Below are 6,669 nucleotides of genomic sequence, written 5' to 3'. Positions count from 1 at the left end.
ACCATTCTATTCTTTTGACATTTATTTTCTTATTTTCATTATGTTCCTTCAGACCTGCCCTTAACAAAATGAATAGTGAATGATCTATGTGATGGTGTTTATTTAATCGATTTTGAACTCTTGAATTGAAGTGTTTTAGTGCTGTTTCTTTTGTTCATACTGTTACATAAACGAATGAAAAAGTTGTTTTTGAAAATATATATTTTTTCATATTCTAATGTTACCTTCTTAAGCACAAACAAATAATTATTTTACCAATAGCATACATCACATGTATGTATTAGACTGTTAGAATGTTGACATCTGAAAGACTCATCATTGGCTTGAAGGGGGTCCCTCTAGGCTTTTCTAGTGTTAAGTATCATTTAAAATGTTATAGGAGTGTATATTACAGTGTATTGATTGCATTAAAGGGTTTATTTCTTTGAGGCTTGTGGTATACAGTAACAGAAATGTTCGAGAGTTGAAAGGCTTTTTAATTGGGGAACGGTAAGATATGCTTTCATTGTTATTGTAACTTGATCATGTTTGATGTATTGGTGTGATTTTAATGCATAGAAATAAAAGCAATGTTTTTTTTTAAACATTAGAAATCTTGTCACGGTCATCATGGGAAGACAACCAAAGCACAGCGTGGTGAGCGGACATTTTCTTTTTTATTAGAATAATGTCGCCAAACAAAAATAATAAACAATACAAAACGACCGTAAAGTTTAACAGAGCATTAGTGTCAGTAACAAAAATAACTACCCACAATCAAAGGAGGGAAAAAGGGCTACATAAGTATGATTCCCAATCAGAGACAACGATAGACAGCTGTCCCTGATTGAGAACCCTACCCGGCCAGAACATAGAAACAAAGAAACATAGAATGCCCACCCCACATCACACCCTGACCTAACCAAATAGAGAAATAAAACTGCTCTCTAAGGTCAGAGCGTGACAAATCTACTACTTTTGAAACATGCTGGACCTCATTTCTCATTATCTATTATTTTTTGTTTAAAGCACAACAAACTAAGTGACAATGTGCAAGGTTTTCTGACTTTTTTTCTATCGGCCCACTGAAAAATGTTATCACACGTACTGTAACACTTCCCTTCATGAAGAGGCAATGCTGAGTTGTCGTCAGAATAACATCACAATGTCATAGACCACATCTCACATCACCAGTTCTGTGGTCTGATGTGATTAGTGCCTGGCAGAGAGTGATTATAGATAATAAACTGGAATGGAGAGAAAATGTAAGTACCTGCTATACTTGTGCTTTTCTATTTACCAATTTCTTTGTTCTATGTTTGTGCTTTTCTAGAACCCAATTTCTGTGTTCATGCAAGTGACTGATTGAATGAATCCTCACTTATCAGTATCTGCAATTTGGCAGTATGCCCAGACCTTGTTTTGAGAATGAAATATATCTCGGTTTCAAGGTCTCAGCTTAGAGAGATATAGCCGTATATAAGACAACTGCTGGGACTATCCCAGCATAGCTCCTGACAGACATTCACTATGGTGCATTAAGTTTGTTGGAACCTCTCCAGTATGCTGACAATATTAGCTAGCTTTTGTGACACAGGGACTATGGTGGTCTGATTGAATCATGATTTAAGATTGACTTTGAGTGCTCCTGCATAAGAATTTCCACGAGATAACCTTTTCAAGAAAGCACAAAGCCCTTTGCGCTTTCATTGTATTAATTCATTTACTTCTAATACATATTTATAAGATATTGGTATTCAAAAATGTAAAAAATATATGAATTAGCAATGGCATTAATATATTTTCAAAGTATACAGAAACAAATTGCATTTGAATACTTTTTCTCAGGAAAAATAAACAGCATGAACCTGTAACACTTTCTTAAAATGAAAGTCTCCCTCACAAATAAAATCAAATTGTATTCGTCACATGCTTCGTAAACAACAGGTGTAGACTAACGGTGAAATGCTTACGGACCCTTCCCAACAATGCAGAGAGAAACAAAATATATAAATAATAGAAAGTAAAGTAGCGAATACCACTTCCTCCCAAATCGGCCCATACCTGGGACGACCTCAGGATCTTTTTGTTGTGCTGGTGAATGAGGACCCAAAAGCGACTTAACAGAAACAGAGTCTTTATTCCAGTCTTAAACGAAAACGATACTCCTGGATATTATCTTAGGTAAATACAAAACAGGAAAACTGAAATCCTCTCGTCAGTAGAGAGGAACGACTGGAGACGCGACCACAGACTGCAGGTCGCTTCGGGAAGGCACAGGCCGTAGCTGACATAGACACCTGCTCACACGCAGCATCTGAAGAAGGCAAAAACACGACAGGGCGGAACAAGGACACAGAACAGCAAACATCAAACAAGGATCCGACAAGGACAGAAGCGGAAAACAGAGGGAGAAATAGGGACTCTAATCAGAGGGCAAAATAGGGGACAGGTGTGAAAGAGTAAATGAGGTAGTTAGGAGAATGAGGAACAGCTGGGAGCAGGAACGGAACGATAGAGAGAGTTAGCGAAAAAGGGAGAGAGGGAGGGGGAGAGAGAGGGATAGAAAGAGGGAAAGAACCTAATAAGACCAGCAGAGGGAAACGAATAGAAGGGAAGCACAGGGACAAGACATGATAATCAATGACAAAACATGACAGTACCCCCCCCACTCACCGAGCGCCTCCTGGCGCACTCGAGGAGGAACCCTGGCGGCAACGGAGGAAATCATCAATCAGCGAACGGTCCAGCACGTCCCGAGATGGAACCCAACTCCTCTCCTCAGGACCGTAACCCTCCCAATCCACTAAGTACTGGTGACCACGTCCCCGAGAACGCATGTCCATGATCTTCCGTACCTTGTAAATAGGTGCGCCCTCGACAAGGACGGGGGGGGGGGAGACGAACGGGGGCGCGAAGAAAAGGCTTGACACAGGAGACATGGAAGACAGGGTGGACGCGACGAAGATGTCGCGGAAGAAGCAGTCGCACAGCGACAGGATTAACGACCTGAGAGACACGGAACGGACCAATGAACCGCGGAGTCAACTTGCGAGAAGCTGTCGTAAGGGGAAGGTTACGAGTGGAAAGCCACACTCTCTGACCGCGACAATACCTAGGACTCTTAATCCTACGTTTATTGGCGGCTCTCACAGTCTGCGCCATGTAACGGCAAAGTGCAGACCTGACCCTCCTCCAGGTGCGCTCACAACGTTGGACAAAAGCCTGAGCGGAGGGAACGCTGGACTCGGCGAGCTGGGACGAGAACAGAGGAGGCTGGTACCCAAGACTACTCTGAAACGGAGATAGCCCGGTAGCAGACGAAGGAAGCGAGTTGTGAGCGTATTCTGCCCAGGGGAGCTGTTCTGCCCAAGACACAGGGTTTCGAAAAGAAAGGCTGCGTAATATGCGACCAATCGTCTGATTGGCCCTTTCTGCTTGACCGTTAGACTGGGGATGAAAACCGGAAGAGAGACTGACGGAAGCACCAATCAAACGACAGAACTCCCTCCAAAACTGTGACGTGAATTGCGGACCTCTGTCTGAAACGGCGTCTAACGGGAGGCCATGAATTCTGAACACATTCTCAATGATGATTTGTGCCGTCTCCTTAGCGGAAGGAAGCTTAGCGAGGGGAATGAAATGTGCCGCCTTAGAGAACCTATCGACAACCGTAAGAATCACAGTCTTCCCCGCAGACGAAGGCAGACCGGTAATAAAGTCTAAGGCGATGTGAGACCATGGTCGAGAAGGAATGGGAAGCGGTCTGAGATGACCGGCAGGAGGAGAGTTACCTGACTTAGTCTGCGCGCAGTCCGAACAAGCAGCCACGAAACGGCGCGTGTCACGCTCCTGAGTAGGCCACCAAAACCGCTGGCGAATAGAAGCAAGCGTACCCCGAACGCCGGGGTGGCCAGCTAACTTGGCAGAGTGAGCCCACTGAAGAACAGCCAGACGAGTAGAGACAGGAACGAAAAGAAGGTTACTAGGACAAGCGCGCGGCGACGCAGTGTGAGTGAGAGCTTGCTTTACCTGTCTCTCAATTCCCCAGACAGTCAACCCGACAACACACCCTTCAGGGAGAATCCCCTCGGGGTCGGTAGAAGCCACAGAAGAACTAAAGAGACGGGATAAGGCATCAGGCTTGGTGTTCTTATTTCCCGGGCGATAAGATATCACGAACTCGAAACGAGCGAAAAACAACGCCCAACGAGCTTGACGTGCATTAAGTCGTTTGGCAGAACGGATGTACTCAAGGTTCTTATGGTCAGTCCAAACGACAAAAGGGACGGTCGCCCCCTCCAACCACTGTCGCCATTCGCCTAGGGCTAAGCGGATGGCGAGCAGTTCGCGGTTACCCACATCATAGTTGCGTTCCGATGGCGACAGGCGATGAGAAAAATAAGCGCAAGGATGGACCTTATCGTCAGAATGGAAGCGCTGGGACAGAATGGCTCCCACGCCCACCTCTGAAGCGTCAACCTCGACAATGAATTGTTTAGTGACGTCAGGAGTAACAAGGATAGGAGCGGATGTAAAACGCTTCTTGAGGAGATCAAAAGCTCCCTGGGCGGAACCGGACCACTTAAAGCACGTCTTGACAGAAGTAAGAGCTGTGAGAGGGGCAGCCGCTTGACCGAAATTACGAATGAAACGCCGATAGAAATTAGCGAAACCGAGAAAGCGCTGCAACTCGACACGTGACATAGGAACGGGCCAATCGCTGACAGCCTGGACCTTAGCGGGATCCATCTGAATGCCTTCAGCGGAAATAACAGAACCGAGAAATGTGACAGAGGAGACATGAAAGGCGCACTTCTCAGCCTTCACGTAGAGACAATTCTCTAAAAGGCGCTGGAGTACACGTCGAACGTGCTGAACATGAATCTCGAGTGACGGTGAAAAAATCAGGATATCGTCAAGGTAAACGAAAACAAAGATGTTCAGCATGTCTCTCAGTACATCATTAACTAATGCCTGAAAGACAGCTGGAGCATTAGCGAGACCGAACAGCAGAACCCGGTATTCAAAATGCCCTAACGGAGTGTTAAACGCCGTTTTCCACTCGTCCCCCTCTCTGATGCGCACGAGATGGTAAGCGTTACGAAGGTCCAACTTAGTAAAGAACCTGGCTCCTGCAGAATCTCGAAGGCTGACGACATAAGGGGAAGCGGATAACGATTCTTAACCGTTATGTCATTCAGCCCTCGATAATCCACGCAGGGGCGCAGAGTACCGTCCTTCTTCTTAACAAAAAAAACCCGCTCCGGCGGGAGAGGAAGAAGGCACCACGGTACCGGCGTCGAGAGAAACAGACAGATAATCCTCGAGAGCCTTACGTTCGGGAGCCGACAGAGAGTATAGTCTACCCCGAGGGGGAGTGGTCCCCGGAAGGAGATCAATACAACAATCATACGACCGGTGAGGAGGAAGGGAGTTTGCTCTGGACCGACTGAAGACCGTGCGCAGATCATGATATTCCTCCGGCACTCCTGTCAAATCACCAGGTTCCTCCTGAGAAGAGGGGACAGAAGAAACAGGAGGGATAGCAGACATTAAACACTTCACATGACAAGAAACGTTCCAGGATAGGATAGAATTACTAGACCAATTAATAGAAGGATTATGACATACTAGCCAGGGATGACCCAAAACAACAGGTGTAAAAGGTGAACGAAAAATCAAAAAGGAAATAGTCTCACTGTGTTTACCAGATACTGTGAGGGTTAAAGGTAGTGTCTCACATCTGATACTGGGGAGAAGGCTACCATCTAAGGCGAACATGGGCGTGGGCTTCCCTAACTGTCTGAGAGGAATGTCATGTTTCCGAGCCCATGCTTCGTCCATAAAACAACCCTCAGCCCCAGAGTCTATCAAGGCACTGCAGGAAGCAGCCGAACCAGACCAGCGTAGATGGACCGACAAGGTAGTACAGGATCTAGATGGAGAGACCTGAGTAGTAGCGCTCACCAGTAGCCCTCCGCTTACTGATGAGCTCTGGCTTTTACTGGACATGAAATGACAAAATGTCCAGCAGAACCGCAATAGAGGCAAAGGCGGTTGGTGATTCTCCGTTCCCTCTCCTTAGTCGAGATGCGAATACCTCCCCGCTGCATGGGCTCAGTCTCTGAGCCGGTGGGAGGAGATGGTTGAGATGCGGAGAGGGGGAACACCGTTAACGCGAGCTCTCTTCCACGAGCTCGGTGACGAAGATCTACCCGTCGTTCTATGCGGATGGCGAGTGCAATCAAAGAGTCCACGCTGGAAGGAACCTCCCGGGAGAGAATCTCATCTTTAACCTCAGCGTGGAGTCCCTCCAGAAAACGAGCGAGCAACGCCGGCTCGTTCCAGTCACTGGAGGCAGCAAGAGTGCGAAACTCTATAGAGTAATCCGTTATGGATCGATCACCTTGACATAGGGAAGCCAGGGCCCTGGAAGCCTCCTTCCCAAAAACTGAACGATCAAAAACCCGTATCATCTCCTCTTTAAAGTTCTGAAAAACGTTAGTACACTCAGCCCTTGCCTCCCAGATAGCTGTGCCCCACTCCCGAGCCCGACCAGTAAGGAGTGATATGACGTAGGCGATCCGAGCTCTCTCTCTTGAGTATGTGTTGGGCTGGAGAGAGAACACAATATCACACTGGGTGAGAAAGGAGTGGCACTCAGTGGGCTGCCCAGAGTAACATGGT

The sequence above is a fragment of the Oncorhynchus gorbuscha genome, linkage group LG23 (assembly GCF_021184085.1).
Source record: "Oncorhynchus gorbuscha isolate QuinsamMale2020 ecotype Even-year linkage group LG23, OgorEven_v1.0, whole genome shotgun sequence".
In the NCBI taxonomy this organism is placed as follows: domain Eukaryota; kingdom Metazoa; phylum Chordata; class Actinopteri; order Salmoniformes; family Salmonidae; genus Oncorhynchus; species Oncorhynchus gorbuscha.
The sequence above is the reverse complement of the archived record's forward strand: the minus strand, read 5'-3'. Positions refer to the sequence as shown.